Source organism: Anser brachyrhynchus (assembly GCF_964034855.1).
Source record: "Anser brachyrhynchus genome assembly, chromosome: 15".
In the NCBI taxonomy this organism is placed as follows: domain Eukaryota; kingdom Metazoa; phylum Chordata; class Aves; order Anseriformes; family Anatidae; genus Anser; species Anser brachyrhynchus.
This window is the reverse complement of record NC_137733.1, coordinates 12,366,817-12,373,310: the sequence shown is the minus strand read 5'-3', so window position 1 is coordinate 12,373,310 and position 6,494 is coordinate 12,366,817.

Here is a 6,494-nt window from a genome sequence, read left to right as displayed (position 1 = left end):
CTTACAAGAGCTTTAGGTGCTACTTTTCAGCGTTTGCCTCCTGTTTTCACCTGGATAAATCCATACCCCAGCTGCTCAGGAGGAGACCAAAGCCATCTGCAAGGCTGGGGCTCAGCTCGGAAGGTGACAGCCTGGTCCTTGGCTGTCAGGATGAAGGGTAATGCCTGAGAGCCACGATGTTGGGAAGGGATGGATGGGGCGCTGGTATGGCAGGACGTGGGTCCTCAGGAGCTAGGCCTGGACATTTCAGTCTAGTGCAGGGCTCAGGGGGAAAGGGGCTTCATTAAAGGGGTGGCACGAGGCCAGTGCACCTCGTGAGCACCCACACACCAACCTTCCCTCGGCACGGTGGCGGGGCCCCTCCGGCAGCAACCAAGCGAGCAGAGGTTATTTATATTCATGTTGCGGCTCTGCCAGCCACGACTCTGTTATCTGCCATGCATGAATATCATTTGAATACGGAGTTTGTCGTGACTATTCTTCCACGTGAAACGAGGGATTTGCGGTGGGATGGCAGCCCTCCCTCCAGCTGTCACTCAGGAGGGGTTTCCTTTTCCTGTCTCGCTGGAAGCCGCGTCCCCAGCAAGGTGAGGCAGTGGACACTTTTTCTCTTGTTAATATCCATGTCTAATCTTCTCTCAGAGGGGCCCTTTGTCCTATGCTGTAGCCAAGATGAGTAATTCAGGGATAGATGAGACGCTATAATTGGTTTGTGACAAATTAAAACATTTTTCCTTCGGAGCCGAGAGCAGGACTGTGGTCTGGAGCTGTCACGCGTCACAGGGGAGGGCGATTTTCGGAGTAAGCGCCTTGCAGATTGGCTCCAGATACGCCTTGGAGTCTGAAATTAAACTCCAGCTGGTGACTCCTCTCGGTTGGGGTTTTATTTTGGGAGGGGACAAAGGGAACATGTGTGGGGAAGGAGGGGATCGATAAAGAGGCTGTAACTTTTTTTTTGCAGTGAGCAATGAGCTGGGGAGCAGCGCCAGGCACGGCGGGGATGCCGGGGAGCACGCCAGGGCGCGAGGGGAGTGAGCAGGCCAAAGCTGGAGCCCACCCTGGCCTGCTGCCCTCCACCCTGCTCTCAGAGGTTTCTCAGTCCCATCCCAGCGAGGACAGGCCGTAAGGAGAAGCTGCAGCTCGCTCCATCTTTTCCCCTTTGCTCCAAGTCAGTACCAGGTACAGAACATCCCCAGGAGCCGCCGGCTGGTCCTTGCCCTGTCATGCTTGTTTTCGGCCCTCGCCTCCACCCAGGAGGGAAGGCGGGAAGTCATGAGCCCAGAGGTGATCGGGACGGTTTGGTGGAGCACCTGGTTTGGTCCCAGGGTGTTGGTGAGCTGGCTGTGGGCAGAGGGATGGAGGAGGGAGGAAAATGGCTTCCTGATGGAGCTGCTTGGTGCTGCTTAGCGGAGAGTGCCGCGGCAACGGCACCTTCATCGCGCGACGGAGATCGATGGAGAATGAAGAGCATGAGCAGCAGGCTTGGGAAGGACACGTGTTTGTAGGGGGGATTTAAGGGAGGCAGGAGTCACCGTGTGGGCTGGTTTGTGTGCGAAAGGTAGCGGGGAAGGAAGCTCTGAGCTGGGAAGAGTCCAGAAAACAGGGGTGTGAGGAGCTGAGCCTTGCCAGCCCGGTGGGGTGGAGGCCACAGGCAGGTTCAGTTTGGGAATGGATCAGATGAGCAAGAACAAGGCCTTGAATTGTTTGAAGTGTTTTCCATCTGATACTGAAGAAAAAGGAGGCGCGAGGAAGGAGTGCTGTGGATTTTCCAGTGGGCTCTATGTTGGAGAAGAAGGCCTGGAAGAGAAACCTGGAGGTATCAAAACAGGGAAAGCACAAAGGCTTTTGGGGTGTCTAAAGAGACCCTGAAGTGAGGCCAGGTGAGAAAACGAGGAGATCTGGGCATCTCCTAGCTGTGAAGAGTACAGCTGGCAGGCCAGGGTGGCAGGCTGATGGTGACGAGGAGTTGGAGGCCTTGGGACGGAAGATCACAGGATCTAGTTTAGCAGTGGAAAGTGCATAGATACAGCAAATCCTGAAAGGCAGGATCAGATGGCGAGCCGTGACTGGTGTCGCTGGCATTAAGATGTTAGCTAATCCGGTTTAAGGGGATAAGCCCAAGAAAAACTGTGGAGACCTAAATTGGAGCTTGTCACTCTTCCATGGAAAGCAGGAGTGTGGAGGAGGAGGATTTGCTGAAAGAGCCCCTGGATGGCTGGTCAGGAACGGAGGGAGGCTGGAGGAGTGCTGTGAAGATGAAGGGTCAGGAGGTATCGGGTGGGAAGGAATGAGGGGAATCACCAAAACCCACACAGGGGCTTGGTCTGGGTGGAGGAACCTCTCCCTGGGGCAAGGAGAGGCCGTGGGACATCCTCAGCGAGGGGTGGCCAGGGCAGGAGACGCTGGCTGCGGAGCACGTAAATCTGTCGTCAGCTCAGATGCCAGCAGTCTCCTCCTAACTGACTGAGACTTCGGGTTGTTAAATAATATTGCACCTAAAATATTTAAGGGGTGAGGGGGAAAAGGAATGGATGAGAGAGAGCAGAGGAAAACCTGCTTAAACAGAGGTTGTCTGCAACTTAGTGCTGTGCAGGGCAGTGAAATATCTGCCATATTTCAGAGTTCATGCTCAGCTTTGACACCTTTTCGTACTTTAAGTGTGATGTTGTTGCAAAAGGTTAGTTCAAGTTCAATCATCTTACTGATGAGGGTAAAATAAATGTTTAGTTACACGCTTTTTATCAATATTGCTGGGCATTTTTCAAAAAGGAGACGGGAGGCAGTGAGAGTTTTGAACCCAAAGCACTAATTGGAAATTGCAAGCTCTGGGAGAAATCGCTGCTCTGGTTTCAGTCCATACAGAACTTCCCTTGGCACAGCCTGGCCGGGAGCCTTGGGCTGCGTAATCGCTCTTTTAGTGGTTTGGAAGCTGACCTCCAATAGCCCATCCTGTGCACTAGGTGAAAGCGGTAAGGTAGCAGTGAGTCTGTAGACGTCCAGTGATTATGGTCTGGGAAGCTTATACGATGCGTATCAAAGCCAGTGTGGGAATTGCGTAAGTGTGATGTAGGTCTGGCATTAAAATGATAAGAGTCATATCAAGGGAATAACTTAATTAACTGGTCTTGATCAAAGAACTATATGAATTCAATAGCCCAGTTTTCAGCACTAAATGATGAAGTTTAGAAAAACCGTACTTGACGCAATTATCAATTTTCCTGTCCAGGGAGCTTTGAAGTTGCATTAAGAAGGGACAGGCTATTGTTCCACTTAGGACAACTTTCCCCCTCCCTCAAGTGATCGGGATGCAGAGGGGCTCTCTCCTTCTTCAAGTGCTCATTTGAAATGGTCTGAAGCATAACAAACAGGGGATGCCAAGGGGAACAGTATCTCAGCTCTCACAAGTTAATTGTTTCAGATGGTGTAAATCAGGAACAAAGCGCTGTCCTTTCTCTGCCAGCCAGCAGAAATGTCTTAATTTCCCTGTAGCTTTCATAATGCTCTGGAATTCGGAGGGGAAGTGGTTTTGTTTAACTTTCAACAAGCCTGGACCTTTTGGTTTTGGTCCCTCTGGCGCACCTGCCCAGCTGCAGCGGAGAGACTGCGTGCTGCTCATACAAGATGCTGGGTATGAGAGCAAGGAGAGAGGCTGTTGAAAGAAGGCTTCTGGAAGTCTTTAAAATATCAAATGCCACGTGTGCAGTTCAGATGTGTCTGTATTGCCGTAGTGTTTGGCATCTATCCCTTACGTTGACTGTGCAGAATGACTCTTTGGGCCAAAGGGAGAGACGGGTGTCTGGCCTGCCATCCGAACACAGCCAGTTTGTCCAGCTGAGTGACGTCTTCTTGATGGATTCCTCAGCTGCTGACTTGCACAGGTACTGAGTCAGGTTTCCAATGTGATTAATGAGCACCTACAGAGCACTGAAATAGTCTCTGGAGGATATATGTGCAGGCGTCCCACCACAGCTCACTCAAGCTACAGGAGATGGGTTCCTCCTGGTACGGGACTAATGCAAACAACTCTGTCTGCAAGGAAGAAGGATGTGCAAGTGCTGTTTGGGATGAGAACATCACCAGTTCCTTACTTTAAATCCACTCATAACCAACAATGAAGGCAATGCTGAAATGCTGGGAGCAAAAAAATGCTGTGCTAAGGGGACACTAACACATGCTCCAGATGAAGGGACAAACAATCCCAGAACAAAGCGTTACATTAAGTCCCACGTTTCTTTATTTTGTCCATGTTTGTAAATAAAAAATATTTTTGAAAACAGATAACAAATGGTGAAGGGATGCTGTCCTGCGGTCTGTAGGCCATGTCAGAGCCCCAGCTCTTGATACAATTTTCCTGACGGCCAAATAGATGATGCTCGTCTCTGAGTCACCTGCCCCTGAGCATTTAATGCTTCTCTGCTTGACACCAAGGTGTTCAAATCCAGCTTTCCCCTTGCTTTTAGTAAATGGGAAGACGATGATCACCCATGTTTTAAACCATATGTAGCTTAGTGCTTTCGGTTGGCACCTTCCTGTAAGGATTAGCCTCCAAGACAGCACTACAAGTACAGCCTGTTGCCCCCAACCAGTGTGTAAAACGCACTCTTCCGTGCAATAATAAACCACAGGCCAAACATCATGGGGGATAACAGTGCGAGGCCTGTTCTGCAGAGGGGCAGGGTTTTACTGGACTTCCTGAACAAAATCAGGCCTGTGTATTTGGTCTAGGATTAAAAATGATGTCATGGCTACTCAATGAGACGTTTGTCTGATGAAATCCACCCAGTTACGGAAGCTGAGGTTTAACCTTCCGCAGAACTTCACAGCTATTTTAAGGGAGAGGGGAAAGCCTGCACCGCGCCCTGCTGCATCACTGCACGTAGCATCCCAGGATGGTTTAGGTTGGAAGGGACCTTAATGGTCATGCCCTCCTCCTGGCTGCTGGATTCTGTCCCCTTCTCGGTGTCCAGCTGGTGCCCTGCAGACTCACCTGTTTGCTCAGAGTCGCCGCAGGAGAGGGTTGCTTTCTTCACTGTCACCTTGGCAGACCTCGACCAAGTCTTCCAGAGAGCTGAGTCCATGTGTTTGGGTACACCTCCTGGAAAAGGATGTCTAAACCTCAGTCACCCATCAGGGACAGTGATGGAAGAAAAGTCCTACTGCTTCCAGCTGCTGCTACCCGTGGGCAGATTTCTCTGCTCTCTCCACCCCCTGGGCACCAAGTCCTTCCACGGGTGGGTACCTCATTCCCAAGGCAAGGAGAACGGGGGACGTGTCTTGTCTGCCAGGTTATGGTGGAGGCTTCTGTAAAAAGCTGAGAACCTCAGAAAGGCCCTTGGGAAGTCTAGAATTAATTCAATTTCCTCGTGGCTCCAGGACCTTCTGCTGGAGAACATGGACAGACTTTGGTTTTGCTCTTGGAAATGAGGTAGATCCTCCTCGTGGGCAGACAGAGGGAATGATTTCCAATGACAGCAAGCCTCAGGTCTGCTCCCTGGGGTCTTCCCCAGCACAGGACCGAGCACTGGAGGTGGGAATATTTGCACTCCAAGCCACATGCTGTTTTTTCCCCAGGCGAGGAGGGGAGATGGGTGCTCGTAGCCAGGAGGCGAAGCTGCAGCTGGCCATGCCGGCTCTGAACAGCGAGGGCAATTAGAGATCAGAAGAGCTGGGGTGGCTTCGTCACATTTCCCTGCTGCCGTTCTGGAGGTGATAATATAATTCATATCAGAAGAGTTAGTGGGCTGAAAATGAATTGGAGAAATCAATCCAGAGGGTATAAATGAATTAGCATGTAAATGAGGACACTTGCTCTACATAGTTTAATATTGCCTGCAGCTGTAAATAATTCCAGGGATGGAATCAAAAGCCGCAAACAACTTCATTTTTGTGCTCCTCCCCAGTCCGGGAGCACCTGCAGCTACGACCGACCCACCCTTGCCGAATCATCGCATTGCAAGGGAATTAAAGGAGATGAGATGTATATACATTTTTTTCCTGATTGGCCATTATTTACCAGGCTGCTGCTCCTGGTTTCGCGCATCGAGTCGCTGTTTGTGCATGCACATGGCAGTCGGAGCGGCAGGGAAGGGGGAGGCGGCGCCGGCTGGCAGCGAGATCTCGTGCAGAGCATCATGAGCTGTCCTGCCCGCCCCGTGGTGGGTCAGCGTGCCGGAGAAATAGCAATTTCTCACCAAAAGCTGCTGCTGGAAGGGCTGATCAGGGTGGAGGGCTTACCCCTCCTGGGGTGTCCCAGCGAGCCGTGGGTGGGAGAGGTGGGTGCTTGCAGAGCAGGGGCTGCACGGGGCTGGTGGCAGCTCCGGTGTCCTCATAACCAGGGTGCTCCTCTCGTTGTGTTACAGCCCTGAATGAAAGCCAGCGTGTGCCGAAATCCTGAGTTATCAGGGACTGCTGAGAAGAGGGGGATGCTCACGGGGCTGTCCTGGCTTTGACTTTCCTCCCAGCACGGTGCTGAACCAGCCAGCACGAGTAGCTGC